Genomic DNA, 19,713 nt, shown 5'->3' on the forward strand with positions numbered 1-19,713 from the left:
TAGGTGTGAATTTCCCGAGGCTGAAGAAATTAGAGATGTGAAAGATTGTTACCATGATATGGTTCTCTCTGCAATTTGCCCACAAATGTGTCAGCACCATCTCTAACAGACAGTCCTTGTACATTTGAGACCCAGAGACATTCATAGATGATTTAGAAATAATAAACGCTGATATGCAGAAAAGACCTCTCACTACTATAAAGCATTTCTGTGTTTCTCGTCTTATAGTGAAGTGTGTCAATGGCAAGAGTTTTATAGTTGACAGACTAGGTTTCAAATTTTAGCCCTGCTGTGTGACCTTGGGTAAGTTGCTTAACCTCCCTGAGCCTCCATTTTCTCATCTGTGAAATTGAGATACAAATGCCATCCTCAAAGTGTTATTTTGGGAGGATTAAGAAGCATAGTCATTGCTAAGCTGAATGCCTGGCGTGTGGTAAAAGCTCAATCATGGGTGGCTAGGACTGTGATTACTCCCACTATAACTTTATGAGGTGGGACAGGCCCGCTTTACAGATGAAGGAATTAGAGCTCAGAGACACAGAGTGACTGATCCACGTGAGTGGCACAGCCCATGGGGGCTCAAACCCTGGTTCTCCAGGCACTGAGTCTAGAGCCCTTTCCTCATTCCACATATAGGGTGCCTGCTCTCCTCCCTGCCAGATTCGCAGACACTCAGCTGAGGCTCAGACCACAGGGCTGGAGAAACAGCCACGTCAGAGGAAGCCAAAGCAAGGAATGGAAGAGCCACCAGACAGGCGTGAGCTGGCTGCCAGGAGCTCAGGGGCTTAAGGACCCAGACACAGGGGTGGGGAGATTCAGGCCTGTGTCCACAGCAGGAAGGGCCAGAGGGGTGTGCGAGGCTGAGGTCTTGGCATTAAAGGACAGACGGCCTAGCAAGCAGCCGGTGAAGGCTGACTCAGGGAGCCATGGACTCGAGAGGCCAGAGGTTGGAGACAAGGACAAATATGAAGAACCCAGAAATGGACAGAAATAGAGGGAGGGAAACTTCACGAGAGGCTCCAAGATAGTATTAATTGAGCATGGCACCCGGCTTCTGGGGTGTGGCAGGTGAAAAGTCTGTCAGTGGTGGAGTCAGTTAAGATACTCCTTTAAGATTCCTTCTAATGACAAAAAAAGAAAGTGCCTTTCCTTAGCAAACCAAGCAAACTTTCATAAGCCAAATTCCTCCAAGTCTCCAGTCAAGGGAAATTGGCTAGGAGAAATTTGATTTGCCATGATTTGATGTCAGATGCTCTGGATATCCATGTGATGTGTCCATGTGATGTCCACGTGTCGGTCCAGTAGAAGTAACCAGAATCTCTTTCAGCTTGTTTTCCAGAGAACCTGGAGTCATGCAATCTTAGACTGAAAGGTCATCCAGCTCACATTTTCCTCCAGTGCATGAAGCTTCCCTTTCAAAGTGGTCTGCCAGGCTCTGCTTGAACATCTCTGGTGATGGGGAGCTCACTAACCCCCAAGGCAGCCCTTTACATATATGGACAGCTCTGAATTTTAGAAAATGTTTCCTTATTATATTCTTCAGTTGCCAGTGACAGAAAAGACTAACTGAAACTGCCATTAGCAAAAAATAAATTCACAAATAATAAATAAGGAATACATTTTGCAGTAGACCCTTGATGTGCCACCCAGATCCCCGCCCCCATGAAGGACTTTCAGCACCAGCTGCTGGAGAGCTGCCAGCAGACAACCTTTAACTGCCAACCCCTTCAGGGGTTGCTTCCCTGCAGCCGTCTTTCCTGGGGCAACCCACAGCCAATGACTAATCGATGCCAGAGTATAGCTATCTGGGTCATCTCCACCTAGGGCTCCTCCTGGGCTTGGCTGAAGCTGTCATCAGGACTGCATTTGGCTTGAGCCCTCCCTCTGCAGCTTCTCCTCCCTTCCCTTCCTTTCCCTTCCTCCGGCATTCATCCCTAGGGCACTCCTGGCATTCCTGAATAAACATCCTGCACCCTAAACTCTGCCTCAGAGTCCACTTTCCAGGGGACAAAATTGTGGCATACTGGCTCCCCTAAGTGGAAGGTCTAGGGCAGGGGTCCCCAACCCCTGGGCCATCTGCCGCTCCCCATTGCTCTCATTACCGTCAGAATCATTCCCCTTCTGCCCCTGTCCGTGGAAAAATTGTCTTTCATGAAACCAGTCCCTAGTGCCAAAAAGGTTGAGGACCGCTGGTCTAGGGGATATCAGGCACAGCTGGTTCTAGGGGCTCAGGAGGAACGAGTCAGGGCATAGTGTCACCCCTTCTCTTGGCTGTGCTCAGCTTTGTGCCAACTTCACTTTCAGATACTCACATCCATGCAGCCTCAAATCCAAGGGGGGGCAGCTTTTCACCAATAACTCCATAGAAGTTCAAAATGTACTTCTCATTGAACTGATTTGAGTCACAGGCCGATTCTTGGATCAATCATTGTGGCCAGAGAGGATGGGATATGCTGATTCTCTTAGGCCAGAGTCATAAGATCATCTGGATGAAGGGACGGAGTCATCGGCCAAAACACAAGGGCCAAGAGTAGGGGAGGGACTGTCCCGTGAACAACACGTGGGTTCTGTGACCAGAAGAAAGGCAGACGCCATGCAGGCAAACACCAAAAAAGTCTATCACAATTCTGCTGTGCGGAAGTCCATCTCCTTGCTGTTCCCGCTCACAGGGTCACATGGCACGAAAGTCCTAGCCCTCTTCCACAGGACGCATATTTGAAGAGCCCCGTTCTCCCCCCACCTCCAGGCTGTCCCTCCAGTGTCCATCTCTCATCTTCTCCTACGTGGCTTGGCTCTGAACCCCCTTACATCTCAGAGCATTTTCTTCTAAAAACAATCTCTTTTGTCTTTAGTTTCATAGTGTGCTGCCCAGAATGAAATACAATGCTCTTAGAAGTATACCAGATAATCACTTCTCTCTTTTGAGACATTCTGCTTCTATTAATGAAGTCTGGGGTCAAAAGAATGAGCTTTACTTGGTGGACATAAAAATTGACTTCTAACAATAAATTAGATGCTATTTGCCTAAAGCCCTGAGTTGCCTTCCCAAGTTCCAGTACTGTCACGTACCTTCTCATTCCACAGTTGTGCAGTTAGGTTTTTGAACAATATTGCATATAATGAATGACAATTCTATATATATATATATTGATTGGATATCAGAGCTCATCCTACTTTGACTCTCTGGGTGTAGGCGTATAAAATTATATACGTGAGAAAGATTATTGGACCAGAATTCTGGATTCAAGTTCTAAGCACCAACACTTAGAAGCTGTGTGACCTTTGCTGATCACTTAATTACCCGGTCTCCATCATATAGATATGAGTTTAAAATGAGTTTAAAAAAATTTACCTCATATAAGTCATACATATCAAATCAAATATCATATATGCTTTGAAAACTATACGTATGTGTGTATATAGTATAAAATGTTTTATATTATTAAATGCTTTTCTTACTGTATAAGAAAAGTTACAGTATAAAATGTTTTCTTACTGTAGGTCACAGTTTAAAACTTTGAAGAAAAACACTCGTTCCAGGCCTATGCCTGTCTTATTCACCATTGTACACACACACACGCACACAGCCACGCGCGCACACACACACAAACTGAAACAAAGTTTCGTGAAACAAAACTCCCTCTTATTGGGCTTCGCTGGTGGCGCAGTGGTTAAGAATCCGCCTGCCAATGTAGGGGACACGAGTTCGAGCCCTGGTCCGGGAAGATCCCACATGCCGCGGAGCAACTAAGCCCATGCGCCACAACTACTGAGCCTGCACTTTAGAGCCCGCAAGCCACAACTACTGAAGCCCGTGCTCCTAGAGCCCGTGCTCCACAACAAGAGAAGCCACCGCAATGAGAAGCCCGCGCACCACAATGAAGAGTAGTCCCCGCTCGCAGCAACTAGAGAAAGCCCGCATGCAGCAACGAAGACCCAACACAGCCAAAACAAATGAATAAATAAAATTAATACAGAGAAAAAAATTCAAAAACAAAAACAACCTCCCTCTTATTACATATGCATAAGAAACAAATAACAAAGTTAAATAGCAAACATAATTGTATTACTATTCAAATACAACATAGAAAGATTATCCCAAAATAAATAATACAAAATCCAGAAATGCTGGTCACGACCCCACTACATTGATTTCATAGACCATCAGTAATCACAACTCAGACAAGTGGATAGCGATTCCAGCAGAGTGCGGTACAGGCGGGGCTGAGGAAGCTACACCTGTGGGTACCACCTACGGTATGGAAGCCCCAAGGGGGACACCCAGCAGAGACCCAGGACGTTGGAGGCATTTAAGAAACAGAGAAAGTGGCGTTTAAGCTGAAAGCTGAAGACTGAATATGAGTTGCAGAGGCTGGAGGGTAAGAGAAGCCTGGATGAGCATGAAGAACTGCAGGCAGAAGGGTCTGCAGAGAGAAAACAGACCCCTGGCCTCTCACCACTACAGCACAAGAAAAGGGAAGCCGACGTTTCCTCCCTAAAACATCATGGTGAGAACAGGTCATTGAACTGAAAGTTTGCAAGATAAAAACAAAACAAAATCTTGACAAAAATATTAAGTAGAAAAAAATATATGTATACCCAAATAAACAAACAAAAATTCAAAACTCTTAAGAAAGATCCAAAGAAGTCAATTATGATCAAAATATTTGATGGGTGGGATGAAGTTCAAGATTATTCTCTCACACTTCCTTAGGGAGTAGTGAGTCAGGCATAATTTACCTAATTGCTCACACTTACTTTTAATCTCAGTGGAAATGAAACTGCTTCAATTGCAAAGTTGATAAAGCTTTGAAAAATGTAGACAGGTATGGTTCCTGGCTCCAGAAAGCTCCCTTCCTCCCCGGGGCCTGCCACTCTCAGCATTACTCACACCTGCAGACAGGCAGGGCCTGGGACTGCAGCTCCCAAGTGGAGACAGGGCAGGACTATAAAAAGCGCCTCAACCACAAATCAACCATCTTCCAGCTGACTGGCCTCACACTCCACTTTCAGTCACTCCGATAATTGGGCCTCTGATTGACCTGTTTCCTGGTCTGGGTCCATCTCCCTCCTGCCAGGGCCTGGCTCCCATACTTCACCCCCTTTGGCATGGCATTTAAGCAAAGGTTTTTCTTTCGCCGCTTGGCTCCAGTCTCTGCCTCCGCCGTTTCCTATCTGCATAACCCTTCCACACACCTGCAAGCAGGTTATTGCATGAAAGGCCCTTAGAAGCCAGATGATCTGAGAAGGAACACACATTGTCATTCATGTTTTGGACTCATTAGAAAAGTCCAAGGGGATCAGAATAGATTAATTCTGAAGGAGAAAATGTGGATGTGAGGAAAGCAGCAGGTCTGAGAAGAGAGGAGGAGAGAGAAGGAGAGAGAGAGAAAAAGAGAGAAGCCTCGGGCATCCAACAGTCCACATGCAGATGGAGGCTTTGGAGTGATGGGTTGAGGCAAAGAAAGGAAGGAGCCCACAAAACAAAGCTCTTTCTTTACATCAAAATTTTGCTGCCACCCTGGCCTTTCAGTTGCTCCAACACAAGTTCCTTCCTACAGCGTGTGGACCCCTCTGCTGGGCGGGCTGTCCCCCACCTGGCTCCCCCCTATTCATTCTGTAAAGTCACCTTCCAGGTCCCCTGCTGGGGGAGGTCCTCTGCTTGGGAAGGCCCCCCTAGACCCTGAGACAAAGTCCCTATTGTAAACCCTCATCCCACCCTTTCTTTTCCTTAGTGTCTCCCATCTCACCATGATTCCTCTATTGAATCTGCCCTATTTAAGGTCTCTCTTCTCCACTAAACTGTAAGGCCTGCAGGCCAGGGATCACATTTAGCTTGACTTTCTGCCCAGCTGTGCCTGATCGCCACTAGACTTTCCACGTAGGTGAGCCGGTTTGTTGCAGCTTCACTCCTGCGAAGTGGACTCTGAGACGGAGTTCAGGGTGCAGGCTGTTCGTGAGGGAGTGCCCTGGGGGTGAACCCTGGAACAAGGGAGGGGGAGGGAGCCGAAGATGCGGAAGAAGGACTGAAGCCAAGTGCAGGCCCGGGGACAGCCTCAGCTGCAGCCAGGAGTTGCCCTGGAACTAGAATGGCCTCCAGAGTTAAGGAGTGGGGCGGAGATGATGGGCATTTATACTCAGGCATCGTCAGTCACTGAACAGGGCTGGTGGTGGGGGGTCACCTCAGAAAGGGGTGTGCTGGGGCAGGGTGACTTGGTGCAAAGCCATCCCTGAAGGGGCTGACTGTTAAAGGTTGTCTGCTGTCTATGATGGCGCTGAGTTAAAAATTAAAAGGCATTCCATAACGATTTCATTGTTGCTCATGGTTACTGGGGTGGCAGCGGAAGCCTTTACGTGCACGTTTAATTCATTTCTCCATCCATCCCTCCATCCGTCTGACCACTGACCTCACAAATATTGGCTGAGTGCCTACGAGGTTGCACATGCCCCTCCATAGCATGGAAAGAGCCTACTCACCACACCTCCAGTGGAGGTTTCTCTAAGATTGGAGAAAGTATGTGGGGGGAATAAGGGGCCAGAAGAGTAATGAAAGGGAATAGAGGGGTCTCTAAAGCAAAACCTACACCTGTGGCACAATTTGAGGAAAGGAGCACGTAAATGATGGGCACCAACTACAGAGCAGCACTCGCCCTACATACTTTCATCTCCCCAGTGAGCGACAGACGGTACTGTCACATTTCATTAAAAAGAAAACTGAGTCTCAGAAAGTTGATGGAACTTGCTTAGAATCATGTAGCCCCCAATGCTGCCAGATGCAAACCCAGCTCTGCCCGAATGGAGGACTTTTGCTCAACCTTTGCTGAAGACCTTGGCTCAGCCCTTGCTGCGAAGCCATCAGCCAGATGGACACAGAAGGCTGCAGCTCCAAGTGGGCCTTGAGGTGGTTGGGGAGATGCCACCAGCCAAGGATTTGACCAACTGAGTCTGAGCCACCGTGGTCCTCTCTGTCTGCTTCCCCTGTGGGTGAACCCCAACCTGCTCACCTTACCTGGCCTGACCCCTGACTGCTCTCTTTGCAGAATGAGTCAGCTCAGCCCTCCTGAACTTGGACTGTACTCTGACTCCAGTTAACCTGAACACAGCCACAGCGGCTCAGCCACTAGGGCCCATAACCTTTTCTCTGGTGCCCTGCCTACTCTTAAGTGAATGAGCTCATGGAGTATAACAGGTGTAGGTGATCTGGCTTCTATGGAAATTCCCAAGCCTCCCATTGTCTGTGTCCTTCCATGAAAACAAGAACTTGAGCTGCTAATTGGTAAACTTCTTCAAGGCAGGATCACAGTTTAATTCAACTTTGATTCCTGGTACCCAGCGCATTACCCAGCTACAGCAAATGCTCATGATGCATTCATTAAAAAAAGTAAAACCGGTCAACACACATACACACAAAATGAGTAAGGCTAGAGCCATTCAAAACTAGAATGACACTAACAGAAATTACTCATGTGTTCCACTATATCAGAAAGATCCAGCTTTAGAACATCTTTTGTTCATTTAACAAATACTTATGGAACACTTGCTAAATGTCAGGCATTGTGCTAGGTGCTGGAAAGATATCACTGAAAAAGAAGATACAGCTCCTAACTTCATGGAGCTTACAGACTAGTGAAAAAATATATATATACAACAAATCGTTGACCAAATGGCAGTCATTGTGACCAGCAGCACAGAGAAGCAGCATGATGCTGTGCAAATTAGCATCACTGGGTGCTAGTCTGGTCCCAGGGGTTGCAGATTTTCCTATGGAAGGAATATTCGAGCTGGAAGTTAAAAGATGAATGAGAATTAACCACACAAAGAGGAAAGAAGTGCCATGACAGCAGGGAGGGTCTGAGGGATTGGAGTGTGCCTGTGAGGCAAGAGCACTGAGAGGTCAGAGAAAGAAGGCATAAGGACACCAGAGGACATTGATGAGGAGGGCGTAGCCAGGTCAAGCAGGGCACTGTGAGCCGTAGCAAAAGATTGGCGTTTTTTAATAAAAGAAATGGGACATCACTGATCATGTTTAAGCAGGGGAGTAACATAATTAGATTTGTGTTTTTAAAAAATCTTTCTGGCTGCGACATGGAAAATAGATTAGAGAATGCAAGAATGGACGTGAGGCTTAGTCCAGGCAAGAGGCTCTGGTGTCTGGTGTTGGGCAGCAGGGTGCTGGCAGTGAAATGCAGAGCAATGGACAGAAGTGAGAACTCTTTGGGAGGTTATTGGGTTGCAGGAGTTGATGACTGTCCGATCATGCAGTGGATTGGGGTGCAGGGGAGGTGAAAGGGAGAGGCAGTGTCAGTGATGACACCTCCCGGATTTCCTCCTTGATTATCTAGGTGTTTGGCGCTGTCATCCTCTGGATAGGAAACCAAAGAGGAGGGGCAAGTCTAGGAGACAGCTAATAAATTCATTTTAAAGGAGTCAAGTTTGTGATGCCAGGCCGATATCCAGACGGTGATGACAAGTCAGTGGTTGGAGACAGGGGTCTGAGCTCAGAAGACAGAACTGAAATGGAAGTATATGGTAACCACTGCCACATTTATAGGTGGCATTAAAAGCCGTGGGAGTGGATGAGATCACGTAGGGAGAGACTAGAGGGGAAAGAGAAAAAACCGACAGGAGCCAGAGTCTAGAATAAAATCTTCACGACACCTCACCAACAACTACAAAGGCTCAGGGAGGACCAGGAGATCCTCACATGTGCCTAGCACGGATTCTTCCATGTAGGTCCTGGAGCTTACAGGATCAACAATGGATGAAGGTCAGGCAAGCCTTTGGCAAGGCAGCCTCAGGGGAGGGAGGGAAGTGCATGTTTACACATTGATAACCCTGAAATAAGGCAGTGCCCCACAGAGGCACTACTGGAAATCTAAATGTCTCTTGGGGAAAAGTCTCTGTGTCCACCTCCCTCCCGTTCTCTTCCTTGACATTTTTGCAGCATTGAAATGCTGGAGTCCTGTAGGGTTGATCCCCAAAGCTGAGGAAATCCAGTTTCTCAGATATGAAAGGGACTCTGGCTCCCGAGTACCAGTGCTCACCCAGAAGAGGTAACCTACGCAATCGAGTTGGTTAAACATGAACTCGCCCACAATCAGAACATCACCCCACCGTCAAGCCTCACAGTCCCCAAACTGAATTATGTAACCTCGTGGGTTTACTAAGAGCCATTTGTCAATTTAATAGCACAAAACCAAGGAGAAGCCAGATTCTCGACTGAGGTGGACAAATTTATGAAGACTATGACTCAGGTGCTTTCTCCCTGGAAGCTCCCTAATAAAATGCTGTACGAAGATTAGCTTGTACCTTAGAAGCGGCGGCTTCCAGAAAATAAATTGTGAGATTCTTGATACACACCCACCCACCCATGTACATATCTACACCTGCATACATATGCATGCACACATGGACACATACACATCTGTATCTGTGTATACACCCATGTGGATGTGTAAATGTATACAAATACTTTCTGGAAATGAGAAAAGCATTAGTGGGAGTGAAGTCCTAGATTCTAAGTCTGCCCGGTAACTAACCCTCCTTTGCACAATTTACCATAATGTGTGCATTGGTGTGTGCACACACATGCACATCCAAAGAAGCACAGTATGTTTTAAGCAATGACAAAGTGGTGGTAACTGATTTTTCCCACCCCCCACCCCCCGCAAGGAAAAAAGCACTTGGCTCCATTCCTAGTATATTTATTGGAGAGGAACAAGGCTTTCTGAAGAAGGTGGCATCTGAGCCAGGCCTAGAAGGTGGCCTGGGGTTCTAGTAGCTGGAGAGTTGGTGGGGATGGCGTTCTAGGAGCAAGGGAACAGTCTGAACAGAGATGGGAAAGTCAGGACCTTGAGAAACCCTAGGCTTTCACTAGAGCATTGGGTACATCTGGAAAAACAATGAAGGTAAAAATGAACAAGCAGTTTGGGCGGAGGGTCCTATCGTGGAGGGTCTCAAATTTTGGGTGAAATAATTTGGACTTCATCTGTAAGACATGGGGCGTGGGAAGCATTTCAAAGGGTTTCAAGAGGAAAGTGACATGATCAGGATTATGCTTCAGGAAGACTAATCTGCTCACAGGTTGGTGAGAATTGGAAATGGAAAATTCGGGAGGTTGTAACAGCACTCCAGGCCAGAATTTAAAATAGCGAGATTATGAATATCTCCTAACATGGAAAGATGCTTGTAATAAAGTTCTAAGGTTAAGTCAGTTGCAAGTTGGTATGTATTATATACATAATCTCATTTTTGCAAATATAAATACACCTACACCTACAAGCTATAACTGCAGAGGAAAAGTCCAAATACACAAACACTGGTTATTTCTTGTTGGTGGGATATTGGGTCACTTTTATTTTTTATTTGATTTTGTGTATTTTATATTATTTCCTACAATGAACATTTTCTTGTGTTAAAAAAAACAGGAGGAGAGAGGAGGGAGACAGAATCTGCCTCTATCAACCAGAAAGTCTGTCAAAGTATTTTCCTAAACAATAGAATCATCTACCTTGGAGCTGGATTGGGCCTCTCCCCTCATTTAATAGCCCGAAGTCGAGGATATGGTGACCTAAACCAGGGAGGAAGCCACTAGAACGGAAAAGACACAGTATTTTCCTTCCGAGGTTCCTAAGCCAGTCAATCCTGGCACTTGAGAGCTAGACAACCTAGTTTAGGTGAAGAATGCCAACAGCTGTGAATCTGGGCTGCAAACTGGACAGGCCACAATACCACTCACAGGCTGAGAAAGCCTTATTGCCAGAAGAGTTTGGGGATTATTAGACCAACCCTAACACTGCGTAGCACTGAAAAACAGGACAGTGAAAGTGAAAGGGCTTGACGGCGTTCTGGTAAACTACCGAACTTTCTTGTCTAGTGCTCGTTAACTCAGGCTGTATCAGAGTCACCACACACACCTCAACTCCACCCTCCTCGCTGAATCTAATCCATCCACAGCAAATCATGTATCAAGCTCTTACCGTGTACCAGGCACTGTTCTACGGGGGGGAAGCCCAGCAGCGATCAAAGCAGATTCCGTGGGTCAGACCTGTGGCATTTCATGTCCTTGAAGATCCCCGCCATGTTTTTTCCTCTTCCATTCTCCCTGCTCCCTTCCTTCTGGCTTCTTGAATGTAAGCTTCGCGATAGCTGGGATTTGTATTGGTTGTTTTCTCGGCTGTGGGCCCAGGACCCAGAACACCTGCTTGGCCCATAGTAAGGGCTCCACAAATAATTGTTGAACCAATGGCCTTCACATGGGCTGTCTTTGACAGGGATCATGCTTCCTCTACCATTTTGTCAACCTTATTTCTCTGAACCCCTCAAACATCACTCTCTCTGAGAAGCTTTCTGGAATTCACCAGATTCTTCTGTTAATGATTCTCTTGGCATCCTGTGCTCCTTCTCTTAGCATTTAGTGTCACTGTAATTACATAATTACTTAATCTGTCTCTCCTGTGAGTATAGCGACTCCATGAATCCTGGGCCTGGCTGGTCTTATTTACCTCTATATCCCCAGTTCATAGCACAGAACCGGGCCCATGGGAGTCACTCAAAGTTGTCAAGTGACTGACTGACTGAAAGAATGCATACAATTTGATGACCACTGAATCCCAGCTGGAAACAGAGTAATCATCATTCCTGTGGTTACTAAGGATGCTCCTGGACAGCTGTTGGCAGGGTGGATCACAGCAACTAGGCTAAGCCCCAGGGCATTTTTTTGCCGCCTGGTCCTGTTTCTGAGAGTAAATTCAGGAAACTGGAGGATGCACTGCAGTCACTGATTCATTCAACAAATATTTAGGTGTCATTAGATGAGGTACAAAGATGACTAAAACAGTCTCTGCTTTTGAGGGACTTGTAATTTAGTGGGGGTAATGGAACTAACAAGATAAAGGCACTGATATCTTGAAAGCTGTATTAGTTTTCTAGGGTTATCATAACAAAGTTCCGTGAACTGAGTGGCTTAGGGATTTATTGTCTCACAGTTCTGGAGGCTAGAAGTCCAAGATCAAGGTGTCAGCAGGGTCATGCTCCTTCTAGAAGCACTAGGGAAAGCTCTGTCCCAGGCCTGTCTACTAGCTTTGGGAGTTCCTTGGCTTGTGGCAGCGTGACTCCAGTCTTTGCATGGCGTTCTTACTGTGTATGTCTGTGTCCAAATTTTTCCCTTTTTATAAGGACACCAGTCATATTGGATTAGAGCCCAGCATAATGACCTCATTTTAACTCGATTACCTCTATAAAGAGCCTATCTCCAAATACAGTCACAGTCTGAGGTACTGAGGATTAGGACTCCAACACAACTTTGGGGGAACACAATTCAGCCCAGGACAGAGCCACTCTGAGAGAGGTCTGCACAGGACCCAGAGTGGCAGCAGGAGGAAATAATCCACTCCCATGGGGATGGGGCTGGGGGGTGAGGAAAGGGTGCAGAAAAGGCTTCTCAGAGCACATGAACCTCGGACTCAATCTTGAAGAAGGAACGAGTATTTTCCAAGTCATGTGGGGTGGAGGTGGGGTGGGGTGGAGGTGGGGTACAGAGAGGGTTGGACAAGGTGGGCAGGAACCAGATAATAAAAGACTCAGTGTAACCAAAGGGTTGGTCCTGAATGTCCCCCAAGTCCTCCAGCTTTCCAGAATGATCCTTTTGTTCAATATGCAAATAGGAAAAAGCTGAAATAGCTACGCCGTGAACAGCGGGAAGCCTGATATCGCTGAGGATTCAGTGTGGTTCTGGTGGAGGCAAGACTCTCCTGGGCCACTCGGCACTGCAACTCACCTGTAACTGGGGCTCGGCGCTGCTCTCAGCCTCTGCTGCTGCCGTCTGCCTCTGCATCCCTCAGTCCTTTCTGGACTCTTCTCCCACGACTGTGCGCATGGCAAGCTTACGCTGCTGGCTGGGGAGAGCAAAAGGACACAGCACAGAATAGGAAACAGCTTATCTGAAACACTGGCCATGGTGGCCCCAGCTTCCCTTGGCCACCTCCACTAAAGGAAAGTTCTTACCAGCCAGCTGTATCTTCTTAGGCTCCTGTCACCCCACCTTCTCTGTCTCACCAGTTAGAATCTTCTAGAAGCTTTTGAAAGGACCAATGCCCAAGACCATCTCAAACCACTTAAGTCAGCCTCCATGGGAGTGGGGTCAGGCAGGGATATATCTCCAAGCTCCCAGGTCCTCCTAGAGTGACGACAGCACTGGGAAGACCACTCTGTGTACAGACCTGGTTCATATCTCCCCTTCCTCATTGTCCTGGCAGCTAAGGAAAGCTCTGGTTCCTATTACCTTACTCTTATTATGCAGAGCAGTTCCTCTGTCTGTCTGTCTGATTTGCTCTCACTTACCCAGGCCTAGGCACATTAGGCCAGCTCTTCTCAAAATAATAAATAAATGAGGTCAGTCATGATGTGCTCCTACACAACAGCATCCTTTTCCTCTAAAATGAATCGTGTCTCTCCCCTTACAGGGAAAACCATTATACCTCCAAGCTTTTGTATTAAATACCATATTTCAGTGATTTTAAGACTCAAATATTTCCCATATTTTAACCTATCTGAAAGCATAGGTATCTTATCATCAATGGGGTATCATAGTTTATTTGACAATGTTTTGGGTTTTTTTCCAGTGTTTCAAATAACAAACACCTTACAATTGTAAGGGGATTTGATTTGATGAGATAGTGTAGCAAGAACCTTTTTATTCCTCTTGCCACAAGGGCTGGTTTTGCCAAGGAGTTTGGACTTTATGTCATAGGTAGTAGGGAGCCATCAAAGGGTTTTGAGTGAGGGAGTAACATGGCAATGCCTGGCTTTCCAGAACCACTTTGTCACATGCCCATGGGAGTAAGGCAGGAAGGCTCCTCAGTGGAACTGGAAAATCAGGCCTGCCTAGGGGTGAAGGGATCCAAACTTGGTTCCTTGCGAGCAGGAAGGATTTTGATTCCCTGTGCTAAGGCCCTTGTGTCACTGTGGTCCAGGGGCTATCCTTAGGGAAGGCTCATCTGCTCTCTCCTAAGAGACCCGAGGTGGTAGCCTTCACTGCCTGGTGGATGAATTCTCCACCTGCAGGGCTGGCTCTCGCCAGACCAGGACTTGACTCTGTTGGTCCTCTCCACCCGGGGTCTTCTTCCCCAGGTATCCTAGCATTCACCAGGCACACACAAGAGACTGATGTATAAACCACAGGATCCCATTTGTCAAGTTCCAAAGGGAAATAAAGATGACAGGCAGACAGCACACTCTGGTAGGGAGATCAGACCATTCCCTCCCTGAAGGCAAATTAGCGGGAAAGCCAAGTTGTCACGAGAAAGCCAATTGATTCACTTATAATGAGAAAATCAACTTTCAAGAGTACTGTAAGTTCACACTGGCTGGAGCACCTTGTTCTTTCCCTGTTGAAAAATGAATCCAGAAGCAGCCAAATCATCCAGCAGAGACTTAGTGAGCAGGGAATCAGGGCAGGGGTGACGGTTAAGCATTAGCCACGTCTCGCAGCTGAACTGCTTGCGTTGTTCTCCTCTGCTAGAGGGGTTGTTGTGCCCAGTGAACCTCACTGCTCAGGTCTGCCTGCCAAGCTTGCTTCTTGCCTGGACGCTGAATGGACGGACCTCGCCAGCATTTGCCCCTGAGACTTGCCATGTTCAGCTTCCAAGGCTGGCCCGTGCCGGCCTCTGACAACGTGGCCCTCCCACCCCCAGAGGACTTGGGGCTTTGTTCACTCCCTCATGGTCACAGTCAAGCCCAGCCTCATCTATCCAAGAATACATTTAAGCACAATCTCTTGGATTTTTCCCACAAATGACTTATCTCAACTTCCGGGTGTGTAGTTCAATATTTAACCCTTCACAAATGTATTTACAGGCTCTTCAGACTCCTGGCTGTCACTTACTGGGGGCAAGCACCAGGAGGAAATGGTCTTCCTTTTAATAAGGAACTTAATTTCCCTTTTTCATCCTGGGTATGGAAACCCTCCCTCCTCCTGGGTTGGAGTAGCCCACAGAGCTTGTGAAATAAGCTGGATTTCACATGCAATTGAGAGGAAGACAAGAGCTCGTAGCCCAGGGAAGTCTCATAAGCAGCTTCAGGGCAGGGATGGATTTTGCTGGGTCTGCATCACAGGGATCATCTTATCGGAGCGTTAACAACACAGAACCTGAAGCCACACAGAGCTGGGTTCCAATCCTAGCTTTGCCTTAGAGACAGCACTCAACCTCTCTGAGCCTTGTCTTTAAAATGGGATAATAATACCTGTATCTCCTGGAAGGATGAAGTAAAACAATAATGCACAGTGCTTGGCACACAGTAAGCATTGTTCCTTCCTCTTTGCTTTCTCAGTTTTTCTCATTATTGGAAACTGTCCCATAAAAACCTCAGACCTCCACAAAAATCTCCTCTTCACCCTCCCTGCACAACCCCACCCACCGGGCAATTCAAAGCAGTGAGAGAAGCCTAGCAGTTAAATTTTCTTCTTTTCTTGTCTATTTTTAACAATGTCTTATACCCACCCTAATATTGACATCTATGTGTTTACTTCTAAGATTTACTTTAAAATAATAGGATGAGGAAGTGGGGAAATGGAGAGTATAGAGGAAAGATGATGGGCCATGAGTTGATAGCTGTTGAAGCTGCATAATGTGTACAAGGGAACTCATATACCATTCTCTGTACTTTTGTATATATTGATATATGAAATTTTCCATATTAAAACATATTTTTAAAAGAAAAAAATCATATTGATGAGTTTCTATTTGCCAGACACTGGTTGAGGAGAGAGGGTTTGAAAGAAGAATAAATTCAGACCCTGCCCCTGAGAAATTCACAGACTGGTGGAAGAAGACAGGAGTGATAGTGATCATTTCAAGCAGAGCAATAAGGGGTAACAGCGCAAGTGGGGGCTCAGTGGGGCACCTCGGGGAGAAGGAGGGTGGCTTCACAGCTTCTGCTCTCCCCCTAGACCACCTTGCTGGCTTGCACAAATGCATGTGAGAGGCAGCAGGCATGCAGAGAAAGATATGCCTGAATGGACATTATTTCCATCATGACCCAGTTCATACATCATCTCCTCCAAGAGCCACTTCATCCTTCTCTCTTCCAAGCTGTGTTAGGTGCCTTCCTCTGAGCTATGTCTTCCTTAGCCTTTATAACGCTGAATAAAGTGATTATATTTGGGTGGGGTGGAGAAGGAAGGAGTCATCCCTGAAAACCTTGTATAATGCAAAGCTCCCATAATTCAGGACCAACCCTGACAGAATGGCACGTATGTCCACCTACCAAGCAATGGTGGCACCCCTGTGTGGCAACAAAAGAGTGAATGTTATCTGCAAATGACCAGGTTCACCTGCGTTCAACTTAAGCAACTCTTAACCGATTTACAAGTTCAGAAGCTTCTCATTTCTTCAATATTTGCACATAAATGAGACTTAACATAGTTCTACCACACCCCTTCAAATCTGTGGCGTAATTTAAAATTGCACAAAACCTGATTCCTGAATTGTAATTATCTACAATACAGGGTCCTCTTCCTTACCTCTTTTTTCCCAGCTGAGTAGGAGGGAGAGAGGAAGGAAGGAAGGAAGGAAGGAAGGAAGGGAGGAAGGGAGGGAGGGAGGGAGGGAGGGAGGGAGGGAGAGAAGGAAGCGGGACTTCCCTGGTGGCGCGGTGGTTAAGAATCCGCCTGCAAATGCAGGGGATCCCTGGACCAGGAAGATCCCACATGCCACGGAGCAACGAAGCCCGCGAGCCACAACTACTGAAGCCCCCATGCCTAGAGCCCATGTTCCGCAACAAGAGAAGCCACCCCAATGAGAAGCCCACGCATCGCAACGAAGAGTAGCCTCCGCTCGCCGCAACTAGAGAAAGCCCGCGTGCAGCAACGAAGACCCAACGCAGCCAAAAATAAATAAATAAAAATAAATAAATCTATAAAAAAATTTTTAAAAGAAAAAGAAAAGAAGGAAGGGAGGGTAAGATTAGACAGAAAGACGGTCTTCTCTTCCTCTTCTCCCTTCTCCATCCCCCAATGCAGAGGCATATCATGAGAATTTGACATTAGAGATCATCTTTTCTGTGCTGAGCAGTAATTGACATACAACTGATGTTATACCCTGATGCTGTCTAGCTCCCCCATCTTGGGCTTGTCATTTCTCCTTCCAAAACCTTTATTCCCCCATCTCTCATGTAGGAAGAACAGTACCAACCAGACCTCTGAGGGGTCATAGAAGGGTCACATTAGATAATGCAGGAGAAAGCCCTTTGAACACTGTAAAGCTGCAGACTCACGTTAGGGGCGTTGTGACCGGCTGACACAGGGCATCCACAACCTGGTACTTCCGAGTGACTCACCAGCCTCTTATATGAGCTCCTCTCACTAGGAGGCCCTGAGGGTAGCTGAGCTAATGTTTGCAAACCACTTTAAAGAAGAGAAGGGCTTTAAAACTGCTTGGATCACTTCCAGTTAGATGACCTCTTCACAAGAGTACAAAGAAGAGCAAATGTGGACTTTTCTCTTCCTTTTAATTTTCTTTCAAAAAGGGAGACAACCCACTCCATCATTAGTGTACATCACTGTGTTTGAATTAGCCAAGCGAGGGCAGAAGAGTTTGGGGGGTGACAGGCTTATTAAAAATATTATTATTGTTATTTTTTAATGGAGAGAGCAATATGTGCTTATTTTTTAAGTGTAAATGATATAGAAGTATAGAAAGTAAAAGGGAAAAGCCCAACTCTTCTAAATACCACCTCCACCCCTTCCCAGAATTGGCCACTGTTAAGACAGGTGTAAGAGCTTTCTGTGCATATGGTCCTGCAATTCTCTTTTTTCACTTAACCATAAACAGTAGGTTGTTTTTATTTTTTACAAGGATGGAAGTTTTAAAAGAAATTTAGAAGGCAGTATAAACGTTTTACCAAGGCGACTGCTTATTCAAATCTGTTTTTTAAGCCAAAACCCAGACTTGGAACGTTACCACAGCATCTGAGGGGAAGGATGTCCTGTGCATACCTTTGTCGCGTGTTCGTCCTCCCAAACCAGAATGTGAGCTTCCCAGAACCTAGCACCATGCCTGGCACAAATCAGTGTGTGCCGAGTGAATAAATGAATGACCTTGATTCCGCAGAATTAATCTCCACTGGGCCCCTCTGTGCTTCACAGTATCTTGCTTTCCCAGAACTTTCACACCTTGGGTCATTTTGGCCGCACAACATCCCTCTAATTTGTGTTGCACTTCATATTTCATTTTATGGTTATTTTACAGTGGGGGAAACAGTCCCAGTGAAGTCACAGAGCTGGGCCTAGAACCCAGGTGTTTTTTTTTTGCACCCACTCTTTGTATTCACCAATGACTGTCTCTACTGTGTACAATGGTCAGAGGATAACAGAATCAGCTGAATGTCTACATAGCTGAAAGCTTGCTTTGAGGTGGTGAGGGTTAATCCTCTTCAGTGTGTGAGCTAGGAAGACTAATTTATGTTGGGTGCACTAAACTTTATGAAGGCCTCTGGTTTGCAAATCCATCTTCCGCCATCTGCTGGATGAAAGCAGCATTTCAGTACTGCCGCTCATCAGCCATGGCAACAGTTACCATCTGTTAAGGTACTACTTAGTGCCATGCAATTAACATGTATAATTTCTTTTACTCCTCCAAGCAACCCTATAAGGTAGGTCCAATCTTATCCCCATTTTCAGATGAGGCAACTGAGGTTCACGTGGTTAGGTAACCCACCCTATGTGTACTAGTTTCCTAGGGTTGCTGTAACAAATTACTGTAAACCTGGTGGCTTAAAACCATAGGAATTTATTCTCTCAATTATGGAGGCCAGAAGTCCGAAGTCAAGGTGTCAGCAGGGCCAGGCTCCTTCCAAAAGCTCCAGGGAAGAATTTTTCCTGGCTCTCCCAGCTTCTGGGGCTCCAGGCATTCCTTGGCTTGTGGCTGCATCACTCCAATCCCTGCATCCATCTTCACACGGCCTTCTCCTCCTTCTCCCTGTGTGTCTTTCCTCTGTGTTTCTCCTACAGGGACATTTGTCATCTAATTTAGAGCCCACCAAGATAATCCAGGGTGATCTCTTCTCAAGATCCTTAACTTAATTACATCTACCAAAACCCTTTTCCCAAATAAGGTCACACTCACAAGTTCCTAGGGGTAAGAAGGTGAGCATATCTTTTGGGGGTTGGGGGAGCAACCAGTTAACCCACTACCCTATGTTCTTTAGTTGACATGTTGCAGAGTCTATGCTCTTAATCACTGTTAGGTGGGATCGAGACTGCTGCTAGCAACCCTCCTCTCTGTGTCTCCTTTACCCCTCAATCCTTCCCATTGTAGGTCCACCCCTTCTCTCTTTTCAGTTAAAGGACATGCCAAAAAAAAAAAAAAAAAAGGCTTGCACCCTGAGCCTCCCTGCTCTTGCTCATTGCATAGGGTGACCACATGATTTACTATCCAAATGAGGACACATTTGAAGATCAAAGAGTAAAAGTGAGTGTTAACAATGATCCTGTGATGACAGGCACATCAGGACTGTGAGGGCAAAGCTAGATGCAGAGGGTCCCTGCCAGGGCCTCCCCAGGGTGGGCCTCTCCTGCTGGCTTTCTCAAGACTCCATGCCTCCCTTTTCTTTTGCACCCGAAGTCAACTCCCTCTGCCAGGCACCTCCACCTGGCAGGTGATCAGGAGACTCTGAGGCCCAGCAGACACCTAATAAATGAGTGCTGAATTCTTT

Source organism: Eubalaena glacialis, chromosome 3 (genome assembly GCF_028564815.1).
Source record: "Eubalaena glacialis isolate mEubGla1 chromosome 3, mEubGla1.1.hap2.+ XY, whole genome shotgun sequence".
In the NCBI taxonomy this organism is placed as follows: Eukaryota; Metazoa; Chordata; class Mammalia; order Artiodactyla; family Balaenidae; genus Eubalaena; species Eubalaena glacialis.